Here is a 20,746-nt window from a genome sequence, read left to right as displayed (position 1 = left end):
TCTTTTGTTAGACAATTTCATATTCTCTAAGTTGACCATACATGGTGTGTTTTTGTCAAGCTCTTGTTTTCCTATTCTTCCATTTTTATTAGTAAAAATTTGTTTTTGTAACTATGATGAGATCATTTTAGAAAACAACATTTTAGATTACTTTCAGTATATTTCCAAAAAAAAAAGACTACTAAGAAATACAACAACATAAGAAAGTGTTTTATTCTTTAATCAACTTGACAATTCAAAGCATTTATTTCTTTTACTACAAAGCTTGATTCAAGATTTATATCTTTCTTTTGTTTTGGAGTTGCTCTAAATTTTGAAGAGAAAACCATGTTTTCCATTGTGGGTTTTGTTTCAATTATTTTTTTTACTGAAATATAAAAGATTTTAAATACTCGATAGATTATGAATTGTTGGTATGTCTATTATCTTGTTGAATTCATTTTTATGCTATTGGTGAGAAACTAATAATTGACAAAAAATAAAATAACAAAAAAAAAACTGCTCAAGAGAACATTTGTTGCACGACTAAGTGCTTCTTATAATTGATATTCAACCTTGATGGTATTGATATCTAAATATGTGAAAGTGAACTTTGTTTTAGAATCATTCCTAACAACTTGAAGTTCCATGTAATTATTTTTATGAACCTCAAAAATAATTATTCTTTTATACAGATGATAATGATGTTAGATCCTCCATAAAAGATACCAACTTCATCATAGATAGTCAAATAAGGAGTTTTCTCATACAACTGTTTATTTTTCAATTTATTTTAGAAACACCATCTGAATTGTGTCACTCTAGTCTTCTTTCTTATAATGTGATCATGAATAAAAGTAAAACGACAAGTGATGAGATATGTCATTATTTTTTAAGTTGAGAGGACGCATGTCATTATTATTTTTTAAATATTATAACAAAAATGTATTGCCTTGGTGAAAGCTAGAGAAGGCTCATGGCAAATAAAATGGTGCTAATAGCAACAATGACAATATATGCTATTTTTTATTGAATCGTTGAGAATTATATAGCTTGATGACCTATGAGATATAGAAATATGTACATGCTACATTATTTTGAATGTATTATTAAAGAATATGGTGTTAATTGTGAAAATCAATTAAGAATGATTGGTGAACTCTTTTTTCTCCTTTGTCGCATATTGCATGTAGAAAATTTACTTTCAGACTCAAGACATGTTATGTTGGAAGAATATGTGATGTTTTTATACACTATTGGACACAATGTTCAAAATCATGTAATTGGTGGATGCTTCTTTAAATATCGATAGACAATTAGCATGCATTTTCATAGAGTATTGAATGTTGTATTGAAATTATATTAAAATTTATTCAAATAAGCAACATCAGCAACACCATTAGAAATTCAAACAAATCTTATGTTCAATTCATAATTTATGGTAAATTAATTTTCTCAACAAGTTATTATATAATATATGATAACTATTTTGAATGTTAAATATGATGCATTTGTTGGCTAATATAGGACTGTGACAGTGTCATTAATGAGAGTCATATTCTCACATTTATTTCAAGATATGACCAACAGAGATAGAAAGACATGAATTGCAACATTATTCAAAATGTTCTTCTTGTTATGTTATTAAATATAAAATTTTAATATGTTCTAGCTAGTTGGGAAGGATTTGTGCATCATGTTAGAGTGTTAATAGGTGCTCTATAAAGGCAAATAGATACTCATTGTCCTTTGTGATAAGTATAAACATGTTGAGTGATTATTTTAGTAACATGGAGGTAAATTTAATCAATGGTTAAATTAACTTAATAATTATATGTGTCATCAAATAAATTCTAATGGCTAAAATATTTTTTCGAGGAAAATATTACATAGTAGATACTAGTTTTCCAAATGTATCGAGGTTCTTGGATCCACATCATAATTTTCGTTATCATCTGAGTGAATACATAAATGGTCATCCAGAAAAAGTGCACGACAAAACTTTTAACCATCGCCATGTTCAACCACGTAATGTATTTAAATGTAATTTCGATGTATTAAAACGAAGATGCAATATTCTATGCCTAGCTTCATAATTTTCAAATAGAACTCAAGCGAAGATTGTTTTAGCATGTTGTATCTTACACAATTTTATTAGAAATATGAAAGGTGATTTACTTGAAAAAAGATATTGATGTTTGAAGGTGTACCTAATGATGAACCAAATGTGGATGAGGATGGAATATACGGTCTATCAATGTCTTAGGAAGAACTTGATGACTAAGTCATATTTAAAGACATCTTACACACCGAATGTTGTGTGATGAGCATTCAACTAGTTGGATAATATATTTTTGACTTTTTTATTTTTGGTTGTAATGTACTTCTTATCATGTTTTGGTTGATGTCATATAAGACAATAATGTTATATTAAAGTTTTTTTTTATTATAATAGATACTTTTGGATTGTCTTATTTTTTTTTAAAGGACCTAAATGATGGATTGTTATTATTATATATGCTCTCAATATAAACATTGTTGTTTTTTTTAATTACACTATTTTATAGATTGCGATATGATTTGTCATGTTTATTGCATTATTTATGCATTTATAGAATATTTTTTTAGTAAACTTTTATCTTTGTCATTAATAATTGTTTTGTACAAGAAAAGTTTAGGTTCATGGATGCCAATATGAACGAAGGTTAAGGAGCTAAAGATCAGAGCAAGGATTTAAAACCACAATATCGTTGGAATGCACATAAAAAAACCAATGCCTTACCCATGGAGCTATGTTTGCATGCAACTCATCACAGACGAAAGCCTGCTATTTTTTTTTAAATCAACTATAGCTAAAATGGCTAATGAGATTAATAAAAAGCTAAACATTGAGGCTACAAATGAAAATGTCTAATCTTGGTTAAAAGCAATACAATCATGTAAAAAACTTATGAATATTAGTGGATTTGGTTATGATCCTGCTACTCAATAAGTCATTGCTCCACCTCAAGGTTGTGATGGATTTTTTGAGGTATGTTCCTATAATTGAACTAAATCTTGATACTGTTTGTAGCTCTTATAAAATATGATATCTAATGCAACTATTTTGTTAATTTTTTAGGCAAAACCTAATATGAAGTACTTATGAGAGAAAGATATTTCCAAAATCACACAACTTATCATCATTAATGGTAATAATCATGCTAATGGGCAGACATTGGTTAATATTGTCAATGCTGTGGTTGGTGAATGTGAGAATCAAAACTATGAAGATGACTACCATATTTCAGATCCTTCGCAGTATGATTCTCAAGATAATAAGGATGTTATTGGTGATAAATAATCTCTAACACCACCCACTTCTGGAGTGAAGAGCAACTCATTCAAGTAGATGTCATAAATCCAATAAAAATGAAAGACCATGCAAGAAAAAGGAGATTGTTGATTCATTGAAAGAAGTATTAAAACCCTTGTCATTGACCATAAGTTCCTTACAAAAACCATGGCCAACAAACCCGAGTTGGCAACACAGTGCCTTGTTATAGAGAAATTTCAATCTTTGGACCTTGGATAGTATGACTACTTAATGACAATGTCATTTCTTGCTCAAAATAAACAAATGACCCACTATTTTTTGGCTTTGATGCCAAATTTGAAGAAACGGTGGATTTTTACAATGTTAGATATTCCACATAATTAGTAAACTATTGGCTACAAAATGAAAAATATTTTGTTTTGGTGATTGGAGAAAACTATGTACTCCTATTTTGCTTTTTGATTTTGTTTTGAACTTACAAATTACTAGAACAAATTAAGCATAATTGTGAGATTTATGTATGCAGCCCTATTTTGTTGAAAGGTTGCCTATTACGTAACATTGTTTTAGTGATAACTTGCATATGTTACTTGAAATAAATATAATATTTTTGTGATCATTTAACTTGTGTATGTCAATTGATGGTATTTTGTGTGTTAATACCAAGGTTATGCTAGTACGTGCTAATGCTCAAGTTATGTTGTTATTTTGTATGTTAATGCCCAAGTTATGTAAGTGTCTTGTGTGTTAATTCTAGGTTATGCTTATGTGAATTGGTGATTGCTGATTGGTGATTTTTAAATTTGTAAAGTGATCGGTGATTGTTGTTATTTTGTGTGTTAATGCTTATATTATGCTCCTACTTTGCGTGTTTATGACTAGGTTATAATGTTTGGTGTGTTAATGCTCAGGTTATGTTTGTCATGAGCCTATTTCTTTCATAGGCTAGTGCGGCGTGACGGTCCTTTCTTATTGCCGCAAGCTTTTTGGTCACTCACTCGCAACTAAGTTGTAATGGGCATAGAATACTTCACAAACCCGCGATGCACCAAACTACTCAATCTGGTCAGCCTAACAACCAAAGGCTACACAATAACACATTTTCATATGCTAAATCATTTTCATTGGCCTTGCGCACCACCTCGTGCACAGCTACCTAGCGGAAGCTGATCAAGCGCATTTTCAAATGTGTATTCTATGTAGTTCATGCCGCTTAGTGCATAGCCGTCTCATACCAGCTATCACTTTCGAAAAACGCATAAACTTGCCTCAGCCTTGCGTGTCATGGAGCTTATTGCAATTCCATGCGCATGCCACAACAAAACCTTGCCATTGAAGGAACAAGACCTTGTGGCCCCTAATCCGAAGACCAGTTGATGATTGAACACCATAGTAAAGAGTACCACCCAGACTCATTCACCGTCGATTAGGCATTCACTTGCCTAGCCTCGAGTCATCATACTCGGTTGGAATCACCTAAGGTGTAGGTGATTCCTGAAGGAATTAACCCTAACCCACACACACCCCTGTGTGTCCAACCACTACTTATGGGTAACTCTTGCAAGCTGAGAGGTCCTTAACCAAATCTTGAAAGGTACTATCTTCTGATCCGCTGGCACTGCTTAATCAAACAATATTCCATGTCTTCGTCGCCACGTGTTGATGCACTAATGACGATAGTGTTGCTTATCATATGCCGTGCTATTACCGTACATCACTGATCAAGCCAATGCATGCCACACATTCTTACACTCCATGCATTTTTTTACTCAGTATAGCTTCGCATTGCAATTGTTCTGTTCTGAAAGAGTCTAGGATAATGTTGGTATTTTGTGCTAATGCCTAAGGTATGCACTTATTTTGTGTGTTTATGCCTAGGTTATAGTGTTTGGTGTGTTAATGCTCAGCTTATGCTGATATTTTGTGTTATTGTCCATGTTATGCCGGTGTGGATTGGTGATTGGTGAGAAAGTGATTTCTTTTTTATTGGTGTTTGGGGATTGAGGTTTTGATTGGTGAGAAGGTGTTGTTGTTTTGATTGGTGATTGATCTAAACAGATTAGTGATAAGACTCACTTGTATACATTGATGCACGGGCTAGCCAAGTTTACCAAGATCCAAAAGATTCAAAGGGAATAAGTACCCAAGATCCGACAGGTCAAGCTGGCTCGAATTGCCATGTGTATTCTGTGCCAGATTCATTGATGGGTCACCAACCATGCATAGATCTACAAGGAAAGCAAGGGGGCAAAAGAAGCATGCTTATAGCTCATCTCCTTAGGATGCGTTATTAGAAGGCCCATACCCGAGACCCAAGCGGGTAAAGATCTGATACATTCCTGAGGCAATGCTTCCCTATAAATTCAATAGGGGATCTCAGAGAGACCCTAGATTGGTTGTGATTTCCCTTTCTTTCCCTCAAACCCTAAACCTTATATGTTTTTTCTTATTATTTTCATTGTTACTGTTCTTCATTTATTCCATTGAATTTCTAGCTTTCTTTAATTTAAATTGTAACTTTTGTTGCTGCTATAATTCATCAAATCTTTGTCTCGTAGTTCCATCTTATATCAGTTTTCAAGCTATAATGTGATTGAGGACAAACTTTCATAACGAGCATAACAATTTCAAGAACTTTCCCATGTGGAAGTTTTTTTTTTTTTTAATATTACAAGAACTCTTGCTCATTATGCTGCTCGTTGCCTTCATTGTTTTTTTGTGTGGTGACTTTTTTCTTTTCCTTTTTTGATGGCTGCATTTGTGTGAAACATGGAGGTGTGAGAGACTGTTTAAATAGGGACAATGTGTCCTTGTTGTGGTTTAGTTTGGTTGGCCGGTCTGGAATTATTATGTCTTTTGGATCAATATTTGGCAGCATCATGGTTTTTGTTATTAGCTTAATTACTAATTTTGTCTATCAATAAATGCAAATTATAAGTCAATGCATCTGATTGCCCTCTACTGATCGTAGGAGAGTGTGGTCCCTTGTTAGTGGTCTCCTAGTCCAACCTGACTTGAATTGTATTGGAGGATTTGAGCCAGATTTTTAACTGGTTGGCTAGGTTAGGTTAGTTGATGGGTCAGATTTGGTTTGGATATCCAGCAGAACACTTGCAGTTTACTCTGATGTTTAGGCTATTTTAGATCTAGTTATCCTTAACTAGTTGAATCTGGTTTTGTGGTAGGGGTGCAAGTGGATCAGAATTGGTTGGGTTTGTGATCCTAATCTGACTCATGATTCTAGGACATGGATCTTGAAACAAGATTTGAATGCACACTTGGGTAGGTGGGTTGCCTACTGGCACATATGTTCCTTCTTGCAAATCCAAAGGGAAATTATCCTCAGTCAGTTGGGGGAATATTGATTGGTATCTCAGACCCATAATGGCAGGTCAAACCAAGCTTTTTATAGACTAAGCCTAAGTCAAACAAGGGCAATTGCATTTTGCAACATTTGCAATGTGTATTTGAAAACAGGTAGCTAGAGAAGAAATTATGAAATTCACACGTCATCCTAAACAGTTTTAAAAATGGATTTGCAAAGTGTTGACATTATGTCCTGATTCAAGATGGTGCTCTCAAACAGGCAGGTGAGAAGTGTCAAATCCACAGATTTTTTTTTTAAAGGCAAGCTGGGATCAGGCATACTCCTACCAGTTAGACTATGCCAATGGGTTTTGAACCTGCAACCTCCCAACACCAGATGACGGGCACTAGCTTCTCCTACTGGACAAGCTGAGCCCCCGTTGGTAATCAAATCCACAGAATTGGTTTTCATAGTTCTTTCCCCAGCTACCTTGCACGTATAGTTTTTGAACAAGGCGTTGCTAGTTAAATTGACATGTTATAATAAATTGTTTTTTTTTTAATAACCAAAAGGGTTTGGTGCTGTGGGATGAGACCTAGGCTGCTAGACAGGTGGTCTAGGTTCAAATCACATAAGCATCACCTCTTGCGCAAGCCTAAGCATGGTGACTTCCTGGGAAGCATGAAGTAAGTCTACAGAGTTTTACGCTACTGGAACAACAATCGTAAGTACGACAGACAGAGCCATCACGGCTAGGTCTCTGATCCTGGAGTAGTTTCTCCTTGTAAATATTTTAAAAATAAGAACCTTGCGGCGAAGGACGTACAACCACAGGTTTCGAACCATGTCCCGGGCCGGGTCCAAGTGAGTTGAATGGCAATAATTCAAATTTATCGATACATATGCCCTTTTAAATGAAAGCTCTCTACCTCTCTTCTCCTCCCTCCTTCCACCGGTCCGGCGACAGTCAAGGGCGGCGGCGACTATCGACCCTCAAGGGTATTCTCTCTCTTCTTTTTCTTTCTGCGATTATTTTTTTTTCTTTTTTATCTTCTTCTTCCTCCTTTCCGGCCCTTATTCTTCACTTTATTCCTTTTCTTATCATCTTTTTCCTTTTCTTTCTTTATTTCTTTCGTTCTTCTTCTCTGTTTTTTTGTTTGGCCTTTCTTCCTCTTCTTGTTACTTTCTGCAGCTGCTTTTTCTATGATTGGGGTGCGTGAGTGTGTGTGTGTGTGTGTGACTTCGTATATGTGTGATTTGTGATGAGTTTCTGTGGTGTGTGTAGGTGAAAGTGTCGTATGCTTGTGTGGATATGCTCTGTTTGTGAATTGTTTATGTGTTTGTATGTGAATGAGTGCGTGTGTGTAGCGTACATGTGTGCCTGTGTTAGCTGCTATGTGTTGTATGTAGTGTGTATGTTTGTGTTTGTGTTTTCCTCTTCTCTGTTTCAGTCTTTCTTTTTTTTCTATTGTCAATAGAGGCAGCGTTTTCCTCTTCATGGCAGTATCTTTGTCAATTGCTAATTTGTTATGTTGGATTAGTATTAGTTGTCTCTTGTTGTTTGGCTAATGATAACGTTTTCTTTGAGAGGGTTGTGTATGTTCGCCCCCGATGGTTCACTGAATCCCACGTCCGTGTTCGGGGGATCGAATGAGCGCGACATATTCATGCACATGGGGCTCGTATTCCCGTGTATGTTGACATAACTTTGCATCGGACTCTGGTGCTGTTGCAAAGACTTAATCACCCTTACTTGCTTTTCTTGCCCTAAAATGACGGTTCGAGGAAATGACAAAAATATCCTCCATTCAAAAGTTGTGAAACGACGGGTGGGGAAAAGGACAAAAAAGTCCTCCTTCCAGAAAGTTTGATGTTAACCATTTAAAGTGGAGACGTTCGCCTGCGCCATCTGCTGTAACAGTGCTCCCATTATCAACGTTCCAGTGTTACAAAACATTCCAGTGTCTTCTCTTCATTACTGTTGTCGTTAGGCATCATGGAAGAAAGCAATGATTCACAAACATTCCAACCAGTGCCATCAAGGCACAGTGAGTAGCTTTTCATCTCATCATGCTATCGATGAAGAAGGCATGTCGTCTTGTGTGCCATTAAGGCATTGTTTGGTTATTGCAGGTAGATCTTGTTATTACAAAGGTTGGAAACTTATCGATATTTGTAAGATACTGGGACCTGTTGACAAGAACACTTGTTTGCAGATGCTAGGAAGGGCCTCTACCCCATCAGGTATCCTACAGTCACTCATCATATGCATTGTATCTCAAACCGCTGTATTAGTAACAGACTCTCGTTTTTGTGAGATACATTTTTGTTAGTTAATATCGATTTGTTTGCTATTATGTTCAAGTTCTTCCTTATCGATTTGTAATTTATTGTGCGATATATTTATCGACCTTTTAGATAGTATTTTTTGTATCGTCGAGTTATAAGTTATAAAAACTGAACTGCCGTATCGATTTTCAATATCTGACAAATCGCTATACATATCGTTTTGTAAGATATTATATGTTTTGTAATATGTATTTGTAAGATATTTGTACACAGACTTTGAAAACGTTTGGGTGCAGAAACACATCTTGACATGCATGGCGGGGTGATTTTCGCATGCATATCGTTGCTCTCTCAGCGACTTCTATTGAACTCACTTTAGAGCCTCGTGGATATTATGAGAGCGTTATCGTCAATACACATGTACGACATGTTTATTTTATTGGCATGGTAAGCGACACGTCGATGCTCAGCACAAGCAAACATCAAACCGCACTTGCTTTGATACTTTCATTCATTAAATCGTTGCTTTGACTTGCGTAACCCTAGTGGTATCCGTTCTTATATGCATCCTGATTAAATCGTAGTAAACCTATGCCGCTTGCTAACGGAAATTGATATATTGCTTACAAAACATTCCACTGTCTTCTTTTATTTGTCGTTGTTGTTAGGCATTAAGGAAGAAAGCAATGATGCACAAACATTCCAACCAGTTCCATCAAGGCGGTGTGAGTAGCTTCCCAGCATCATGCTATCGATGAAGAAGGCATGTCGTCTTGTGTGTCATTAAGGCTTTGTTTGGTTATTGCAGGTATATCTTGTTTTTACGAAGGTTGGAAACTTATCGATATTTGTAAGACGCTGGGACCTGTTGACAGGAATGCTTGTTTGCAGATGCTAGGAAGGGCCTCTACCCCATCAGGTATCCTACATTCACTCATCATATGCATTGTATCTCAAACCGCTATATTAATAACATACTCTCGTTTTTGTGAGATAATATCGACTTGTTTGCCATGTTACTGCAAACACAAATTGATATATTGCTTAAAACATTATTGAGCTTATCATCAGGTTGTAATAAAGACGATGTAGCTCAATCAATAGAAAGATCTGGAGAATTGAATATCTATACTTATGACCCAACTGAAGAATTGAACATCTGCACTAACGATGCACATGAAAAGAAGGGTGCAGGCATTAGACCCACTATTGACTTGAATGTTCTAGTGGAAGAAATGCAATTCAATGATGAGGTAGACTACCATGACAACGCACATAATAAAAGTGTATGCACCGGGAATGTACACGGAAGTACACCTGACTTCAATGTTCTAGGAGAAAAAATGCAATTCAATAATGATCCTGATTTTGATGTCAGTACACTTAATAAAACCGTAGGAACTGGGAATGTAAATGGAATTGCACTTGACTATGTTCCTGTAGAAGGAATGCATTTTAATAACGAAGAAGATGCATATAAATTTTACAATGATTATGCCTTAAAAGTTGGCTTCAGTGTGAGAAGGTTTTCTTGGTCAAAAAATGCACAGGGTGTCTTGGTTAGAAAGACATATGTCTGTTCCAAGCAAGGTTGGAAGAAATCAATGGGAAATCCAACTAGGAGCACGCTAGAATCAAGATGTGGATGTCAGGCGAGATTGGTTTTGAGAAGACATCCGAATGGGAAATTTGTCGTGCGTACTTTAATCAGTGATCATAATCATGATTTATCTGCATCATTTATGACTCCTATGTTAATGTCACATCGTAAAGTAACTGTAGCTCATGCTGCAATGGCTGAAATAGCCGATAGCGTCGACATTGCACCAAGGAAGACATACAATTTGTTTACCCGCATAGATGGTGGTCGCGAAAATGTGCCATTCACACCTTTGGATCTTAGAAACCACTTGAGCAGGAAGATGACAGATAACATGAAGAACGGAGAAATATGTTGTTTGGTTCGTTACTTACAGAATAAATCAAGCAATGAACATGGTTTCTTTAGTGCAATGCAAGTGGACGCAGATGGATATGTCGTGAATATGTTTTGGTCAGATTCAAGGTCTAGATTAGATTATGAATGCTTCAATGACGCGCTTGTGTTTGATACTACAGTAAAGATTAACACTGAACAGTGGCCATTTGCCCAGTTTGTGGGAGTGAACCATCACGCACAGAGTTGTATATTAGGCGGTGCTTTTGTGTATGACCAGACCAAGGAAACCTTTGAGTGGTTGTTCAGAGTATTTACACAGGCAATGAACGGGAAGCATCCTGAAACTGTACTCACAGATGATGATCACGCAATTGCGGCTGCAGTGCTTCATGTGTGGCCAGATGCACATCATCGCCTGTGTTTGTGGCATATTTTTCAAAATGCAGCAAAGAACATAGGACACATATTTAATCAGAATACAGGGTTTGACAAACATTTTACAAGGTGTGTACTTCATAGCGTAGACGAGGTCACCTTTAAGTCAGATTGGGACAAAATGATTAAGACATACGACCTTGCTGACTGTCTGTGGTTACAAAATTTATATGCAGAAAAAGAGAAGTGGGCATTGGCATATGGAAGACAATACTTTTGTGCAGGTATGATAAGCACACAAAGAGCCGAATCTATGCATGCCATGCTGAAGAAAACCCTGTATTCATGTTTAACAATGTTTCGTTTCATGGAACAATATGAATTATTTGTAGACGGTCTAAGACAGAATGAGCTTGAACAAGACGTGAAATGCTTCAATACACGACCTCTAACTTTTGGCATGAAAATATTGATGCGACCTGCAGCTCTGTATACACTAACTGTATTTGAATGGATCAAGAAAGAGGTGTTGCATGTCATGAATTGCAGAATAGAAGAACTGGTGCAAACCGAGAATATGCACAAATACCATATTTTTTGTCAGGGCGAAAAGCATCAGGAAAGGCAAGAAGCGCATGTCACGTACAATGTCGACAACGGAAGGGTAGAATGTTCGTGCAAAATGTATGAATTCAAAGGTATCATATGCTGTCATGCATTAAAGGCACTCAATCAAAAGAAGATACAAGAAATACCTGAGTCTTACGTAATGCGAAGATGGACGAGACGCGCGAAGATTGAAATGCTCGTTATGGACAATGCGAGTAAATCTGGTGTTGACGAGAAGTGCCACATAGCCTCCCGTTACCAACAACTGTGTAGGTCATTCATGCATGTTGCTGATTTGGCATCGAGAAGCGAAGAAGGCTATGCATGTGCGAGAAAAGCTGCAACGGAGTTACTTGAAAACGTGAAGTTAATTCACATTAAGTCTTTTGCAGCGAATGAATACCAGCCGAAGATAATGGGATCGAACAACGTAGGTCAAAATCATGTCTCGCTTGACACTCCCGAGAAGTTGCGCCGAAGCGTAAACATTATCTTCAACAAGTCAGTAGTGAACGTTGTTGATTATGATGAACATATTCATGAAGCAAAGGGTATCAAAAGAAAACTTGCCTCTGATCGCAGTCGTCGGAGGGCAAAGGGTGCACTAGAATTGGTTGGCAAGAAAAGGACTAAGAAACAACCAACCTGTAATAAAAAACAACAAAGACCTTCGAATGAACAGGTATGTAAAACATTATATTGCTCCCCATTGCGTGAAGCTTGTCAAATAGCTAACTCGTGTAATGTCCATCATGCAGCAATACCCTGCAGAAGTACCGGCAAACGTTCAAACCTACATTCCTCCCGACCAGATTTCCGGCAACGATCGCTACAGTTTTACAAGGCTTTTGGTATGTTATCGATGTTGCGAGAAGGTAGGCATTTCTTGTGAAACTTAATTCAGTGTCTAATATTTTCTCTTTCATGACAGACTACGATGCAATCGACAGATAGGTTTGGAACACATGAATCTCGTGTGGGCTATTAACTTAGTTGGCATGCCTCGATCTCCACAATGCCGGATTTTTGGAGAGTTTATAGTCGTTTGTCATTGACGACTTGCGGTTCGTGGTTGAATTTGTTCAAATCGATAGATAGCGGGTTTTTGCTTCTAGTTGTTCTAGTTGTTTCAATAATATACCTATGTTTTCTTTCAGCTAGACTGTTTTGTTGTGGTGTTTTTGGACAAGATCTATGATGAACTATTCTATGGTTTTCAAGATAGTTTTTAAAATCATTTGAAAGATACTCTCCTCCGGAATCAACTCTAAAGATTTTTAAATTATCATTAAATTGATTTTTAATCATCATATGATATGTCTTAAACGATACAAAGACTTCATGCTTATGTTTAAGGTAGTATATCCAACAAAATCTTGAATAATCATAAAAAAAATAACATAGTAAGCAAATCCTCCCTTAGATACTACGGGTGTCTTCGCCTCGAAAGAATAACGCACAAAGTATTGGCGAAGACAAATACAGCGATTGTTTGCCATCGCTGATTACAGCGATGCAAATAATCAATAGATAAGGAAAGAATTTGTTGCCATTGCTGGATACTTCGTGCTTTGAATCGGAGAGCGATCTGTGGCATCGCAGCATAAATCCGAGTGCACAAGTTCAAAAGATTTGTTTGTAAACGTAGATCTTTGTTCAAAAGTCAAGCTTCTCATTTTTCCAAAAATGCAATGATTACAATTGAAATAACTATTACAGAGATCTTTGTCTTCGCAATCGCTGTATTTGTCTTCGCCTCAAAAGAATAGCGCACAAAGTATTGGCGAAGACAAATACAACGATTGTTTGCCATCGCTGATTACAGCGATGCAAATAATCAATAGATAAGGAAAGGATTTGTTGCCATCGCTGGATACTTCGTGCTTTGAGTCGGAGAGCGATCTGTGGCATCGCAGCATAGTGATTTGTGGGTATTGTTCGAATGTCAAATCACACGTGGAAAACGTATTTTTGAATATTTAAAACTTAACGAGCGGCATGGAAAGACGTATTTTTGAATACTTCGAACGCAAGCATTTAATTTGGCGGCGGTTATCAAAAAAAGGCGGCATGCGAAAAGCCGTATTTATATTTTTTTTAAACGCAATCAATTAATTAGCTTCGTGCTTTGAGTCGGAGAGCGATCTGTGGCATCGCAGCATGGTGATTTTTGGGTATTGTTCGAATGTCTAATCACACGTGGATAGCGATATGTGACATCGCAGCGTAGAACGTTGTTGATTATTGTTGGACTGTCAATTTTAGCGTGATGCGAAGGATTGTTCAAGTGTGCTGCGATGTGTGGCATCGCAGCGTAGGACTGTCAATCACTGTGCTGCGATGCCACAGATCGCTATTCAACGATAACCACAAATCGTCATACACCTCCAGTGAACTTCTTCTCCAGCAAATCTTTCGCGTTCCCGACACCTCCACTTGCCTTTTGAAATCATTATTGTTATCTTGTGAAAAGTTGTATCCATATATTATAAATAAAAGGCTACTCAATGTGTATTTTCCAACGGATACCCATAAATGTTTGAGTTGTCGTACAGTATTCATTGATCATGTTGGTTGAGCAGTACATCTTTTAGGTCATAAATAGTTGCACAAACACTGGAAGGTGTGTTTGTCTTCTACTTCGTGAACCAGCAACAACCAAACCGACGGTTCCTTCATAAACCTGGAGATCCGCCCTCGAACATAGAAAATTATAGTCGGTGAGGCAGACGAAGACAGCTACACGACCAACAATGACGAATCCTGGGTATATTGTCTATACATAGTCTACATGTTCAGCAAAATCCGTCTCTTTCATGCATTTTTTGCGATTTGTTTTTGTGTACTATATAATGTAATTTAAATATCGGTCATTGCAATGTTCGCATTCATTTCAGTCGAACATCCATCGACGAAGTTGGGCGAAAACTTAGTCAATCACTCCTGGAGGACATCAACCGAATGCGCAGTGAATTCGCACAATGCAACATGATCAGTAATTTTGTTAGTATTAAACTAGTAGTAGTTGTCTATAAACGTAAGCCATGTGTACGTATGATCAATACAACACCATATTTGCTGCAAACAGACTATATCCGATTTCGTAAATTATATTAAAAGCAACGCACCAAGCCAGACTGTGAGCGTCGTCAGCCCATATTTCATGGTATATCAGTTGTATTTTATGTTGCTTTTCATTATTGATTTAGTCCAATTGATTCGTATGTTAACGTTGGTGTTAGCAATGTTTCTTTCGGTTTGCAGACTATATTACGCCGTTTGCCATACTCCAGTGGATTTCAAGACGCCAAACCTTATTGGGTTAACGGTAATCACTGCAGAGACCTTATGACAAGTGAAAAGGTAAGCAAACAAACCTACAGTGCAATATTACAGCTTGACAGTGGTAACAACATTTTTTCGATCTATTTGCAGATACTGATTCCTACACTCTGGCAGTCTGAAAAGCATTGGGTCTTATACGTGATGGATTTACGCGAAAAACAACTATGGTGTTACAATTCGTTGGAAGTTGACAGTGGTTTACGGCTAGACATTTCCCATCTCGTAAGATTCCATCTATATGAGTATCGTGTAGTGTACTGGGGTCATGAATTTACTTTCGGTCGCATTATTCTCAGATCGGTTTCCTCATAGTCATTTTGGGAGTCGATGTCAGCGAGTGGATCTATCGCACGGCATACCATGCTCCTTTACAAGATAATGGCGTTGATTGCGGCGTATTTGTAATGAAGTACATTGAAGCGATATACAATGGTGCAGAACCCTGTTTCAACGCTGTATGTCATTCCTTGGCCTCTGTTATTGGCAATTAAGGGCATGTCTATTGCTTCTACTTTACAATCTGTTTTTGCAGGTTGATATACCCGGATTCCGCGAAGAACTCTGCAAAAAGTTGACGTCCTTTCTAATTTCGGAGGAGAAACTGACGGAGGCGAGGTCTAAAAGGCTTGTAATTGATAAAAGATGTGCGCTCAACCCGCGTGATTGACAGTCACAGGGTGAGACTGCGATGTGTGCAATGAACAAAGACTTCTAATGTTCGAAATGATAATATTCAACATCGCTATGAAATGTTGTATGCTTAAACATCGCTTTAATGTCGCGTTCTTATTTTACGAATAGTACAAAGCGATACGCTTGGTGGTCTAACGTCAAACTACACTGCTACGACCATGAAAACCTGTGCCAGCATTTGAAAATTGCTTGAATTTTAAACGACGGTTTCTTCAATTATGATCTTACAGACCTATGAAAAAGGTATAGACGGATACGACAACTGCGTCGAAGCCGCCTATGCACTCGATTGAAGAATAAGTCGTGTATGCAGGAATTGTCGATTATGTCGGTTCCTTATTCGCGAAGCAAAGTGGAACTGTGTGTTGTGTCATTCAAATATTAATGAAACGTCCTATCACCCTCCGTCAGTTTTCGAGTATATACGTCAGTTTCATTAAACCAAAAACAAATCTTAAATAAAAAAGCACTCCGCATTAAAGAAAACAATGTCATGCCAGAGGGCTATTCTGAATGGTAGTCAATGCGATTGGACCGAATCTTTGGGTCTCAAACAAATCCACAAGTACGTCTAAAGAAATCGCCTTAGGTGTACATTACCGTCGGTTCATCAATACAGCGATTTCTAAGAACAAACCTTTCTTATTGATAAGTTCACGTAATGCGATATTTAGAAATATCTTTCGCCAGAGAAAAATATGCTGGTCGTACTTGTGCTGGTCGAAAGCACCAGCAACCCAACACAATATGCTGGTCGAAACAGAGAAAAACTACAGAAAATGGGTTACCGCCTGAACTAGGAACCCAAATCTATCATCAAAATTGCACCCAAACACCCAAATAGCCCTTCAAATCAGTCCCAATCTATCACACACCAAAAAATGACCAGATTACAATTGATTTGGGCAAACAAAACCCACCGATAGCATCACAATCACAAACTTTTTGCATTCAGGGTACTGTTCATCAGTTTTTTCAGAAAATACAATTAAATCTACTAAAAATTGAGATTTCATCCGACCATTAAAATTCTTGATTCATTCAATCACAAAAATCAAGAGCTAATGGAATCCAACATCAATCGACTAAAAGTTCAAGACTTCAAGGTTGGTACGGACGTCAGCTGTGGAGAACACAAGCTGAGGTGGGTCCCAGCACGACCGATGCAGATGAAGCTTCTTCCTCTCACCGATCTTCAACAAAGCACCCTTTCATTTTCAATAGAGCTCTGATACCATATTGAAATCGAGAAACCAGCAAGAACAAAAGGAGAAGAGAGGAGAATAGAGAGGGAAGACAACTTAAGCTTCATTAGCAAAAAACCCTGAAAATGTTACAACATATAGGGGTCGACCCTCTTTTACACTACATGATAAAAATTTAGATACCCACTAATACCTTGAAACATTACAGTTATACACTACATGACTTGGCGGAGCTCCTGCTGGCCACCCTCAGCGCGACTGCACCACTGGGTTACTGTCGAGGAGGACGGCGAGAACGGTGATGGAGGGCCTCGTTAGGTTGTACAGACAGAGCAATCGATAGGTTTCACTTTATACTATTCTGTCTGCCGTTCGTTTTAAACTTAATCAATTTTCCGCATATTTCGTCGCGTATTACCGGAATATGTTCCTGCAACAAAACAGGTAATGTGAAATCCAATATATAACAAGAATACCCAATAACATCGGATACAAAGCTCATACAGCGTGGAAACAAGGTTGTTCTCCATTGTATATTGCTTCAATATGCTTCATTACGAATATGCCACAATCGACCCCATTATTTTGTAACGGAGCATCGTCAGCACAGAGCAACATCCACTCACCAATGTCGACACCTATTTGCCCGTTAAGGAATCCCGCCTGTGAAAAAGGGATAATATATTACAGTCCGGTCCACCTCGAATAGCTACTTCACCTTTGGGTACAAGCTTACCAAATGCATAGCATCGCGTTCTACGCCACTGTGGCAGTCCAATGAGTTGTAGCACCATAGTTGTTTTAGCTGAAAATTCATCTCGTATAGGACCCAATGGTCTGGATGTTGCCAGAGTGTAGGAAGTAAAATCTGCGAATCGATAAAATCATTTTTCGTTCCAGAGACTTATCGTGATGATGATGTTACGAATAAACCTTGGATAAGAGGTTTATTCACTTACCTTTCCAAATTTCGAAATGTCTATGTACTCATCATCGCTGTTCCAACAAGGTAGTGCATCGTCGAATCCTATGCCGTAAGGCTTTCGCCGGACGTACATCTGTTGCACGAAATAGCAAGGTTTAACCACCAAGAAACGTGAGTACGTCATGAAAGCAAACAGAACAACAGCGGCACAGACATACCATGAAATACGGGCTGATGATACGTACTGTATTGCTCGTTGGGTTGCTCTGAATGTAATTGACAAAATCATACATTGTCTGGTTGCACAAAGTTACGAACTTCAGAACATGCAAACCGATGACCTAGAAATTGATAGTGGACAAATACTTACAAAATTACTGATAGTGTTTCCATCTGCAAATTCATCTTGCATCTGCTCGATGTCATCTACGAACTCGTCAGGGCGTTGCCGCCCACCCGAGACTGTGGATGTTGCACTGAGTGCACCATGTGCGTGGTATTCAGGATTGGACATTGAAATTATTGTCTACAGTAAACAACACTAGTCCAAATACGACATGAAAAGCCAAATGTTCACTAAACCGCTCAGGCGTTTCAAAGAATATACCTCTTAAGCGCTGGTCCTGGTACTGTGGATGTGGTTGTCTTCTTGTTCAGAGCCGTGCGTGGCCGTTTTGCTGCCATCGTCCACTCCATTGGCAACGTGCCTGGTCGTTTAGCTCCCATCCTCCTATCCGTTTGCTCCGTGCCTGGTCGTTTTTCTCCCCTCGTCCATTCCTCTGGCGCCGTGCCTGGTCGTTTTGCTACCATCGTCCTCTCCATTGCCGCCGTGCCCGGTCGTAGGGCTCCCATCGTCTTTGGCGTCGTGCCGGGTCGTATTGCTCCACTAGTCCTCTTCTTGTCCGCCATGGCTGCTCGTACTGCTCCGATTGTCCCCTTCTTCGGCGCCATGCCTGGACGGAGATATCGATGGCACCTTTGCAACGGAGATACTGAAACGCCGTCCAAAGGTAAAGTCCTTTAACGTGCAGCCATTTTTTGAAAACAGCCCGCTAATTAATTGATTGCGTTTAAAAAAAATATAAATACGACTTTTCGCATGTCGCCTTTTTTGATAACCGCGCCAAATTAAATGCTTGCGTTCGAAGTATTCAAAAATACGTCTTTCTATGCCGCTCATTAAGTTTTAAATATTCAAGAATACGTTTTCCACGTGTGATTAGACATTCGAACAATACCCACAAATCACTATGCTGCGATGCCACAGATCGCTCTCCGACTCAAAGCACGAAGGTAATTAATTGATTGCGTTTAAAAAAAATATAAATACGGCTTTTTTGTAAAAAAAATGTAGTTATTCAATCATACATATATGTGTTCTAAGGCTGTCAAAAAAAATTTATAGTGACACAATCATGCATATTTGTGTTCTAAGATTGTGATTTTTTTTTATAGTGATTCAATCATGCATATATGTGTTCTAAGGTTGCAAAAAAAAATTATTGTGATTCAATCATGCATATATGTGTTATAATGCTATAAAAAAAATTCATGGTGATTCAATCATGCATATATGTGTTCTAAGGTTGTCACAAAAAAATCATAGTGATTCAATCATGCATATATGTGTTCTAAGGCTGTCAAAAAATTTTCAATCTGCCATATATATGTTCTAAGGCTGTCAACAAAACTTCATAGTGATTCAATCACTCATATATGTGTTGTAAGGTTGTCCAAAAAATTATAGTGATTCAATCATGCATATATGTTTCCTAAGGTTGTCAAAAAAATTTCATAGTGATCCAATCGTGCATATATTTTTTCAAAGGCTATCAAAAAAATTTCAATCATGCATATATATGTTCTAAGGCTGCCAAAAAAAAATCACAGTGATGCAATGAAGCATATATGTGTTATAAGGCTCTAAAAAAAAATTCACTATGATTCAATCATTCATATGTGTTCTGAGGTTATAAAAAAAAGTTCATTAAGAATCAAACATGCATATATGTGTTCTAAGTTTGACAAAAAATTCATAGTGATTCAATTATGCATATGTGTTCTAAGGCTGTAAAAAAAAGTTCATTTAGAATCAATCATGCATATATGTGTTCTAAGTTTGACAAAAAATTCATAGTGATTCAATCATGCATATGTGTTCTAAGGCTATAAAAAAAAGTTCATTTAGAATCAATCATGCATATATGTGTTCTAAGTTTGACAAAAAAATTTCATAGTGATTTAATCATGCATATATGTGTTCTAAGGCTCTTAAAATTTTTTTTAGTGATTCGATCATGCATATATGTGTTCCAAGGCTTTCAAAAAAATTTCAAACTTGCACATATGTATTCTAAGGCCCTAAAAAAAATCATAGTGATTCAATCTTGCATATATATGTTCGTAGGTTGTAAAAAAAAACTCATAGTGATTCAATCATGCATATATGTGTTGTAAGTCGGTCAAAAAAAAATTATGTTGATTCAATCATGCATATATGGGTTGTAATGTTGCCAAATAATTTTATAGTGACTCAATCATGCATATATGTGTTCTAACGCTGTCAATATTTTTTTATATTGATTCAATCATGAATATATGTGTTCTAAGCTTGTCAAAAAACATTATAGTGATTCACTCATGCATATATGTGTTCTATTGCTGTAAAAAAAAATCTTAGACATTGAATCATGCATATATTTGTGATTAAATATATGTGTTCTAAGGTTGTCAAAAAAAATCATAGTGATTCAATCATGCATAT

At 37.2% G+C, this 20,746-nt stretch overlaps 1 protein-coding gene across 2 annotated transcripts in view; it reads left to right on the top strand.

The window, feature by feature from the left end:
- The first annotated feature begins 7,529 nt into the window (after nucleotides 1–7,529).
- Nucleotides 7,530–20,746, top strand: part of LOC149847322 (SWR1 complex subunit 6-like) — a 35,808-nt gene continuing 22,591 nt past the window's right edge. For both annotated transcript variants that reach the window (XM_089998382.1, XM_089998381.1), the window contains exon 1: nucleotides 7,530–7,601. The gene's annotated coding sequence lies outside the window, so the exon portion shown is untranslated. The remainder of the gene's footprint in view (nucleotides 7,602–20,746) is intronic.

This window comes from Nuphar pumila, chromosome 2 (assembly GCF_984573655.1).
Source record: "Nuphar pumila chromosome 2, dmNupPumi1.hap1.1, whole genome shotgun sequence".
In the NCBI taxonomy this organism is placed as follows: Eukaryota; Viridiplantae; Streptophyta; class Magnoliopsida; order Nymphaeales; family Nymphaeaceae; genus Nuphar; species Nuphar pumila.
The sequence above is the reverse complement of the archived record's forward strand: the minus strand, read 5'-3'. Positions and strand labels throughout refer to the sequence as shown.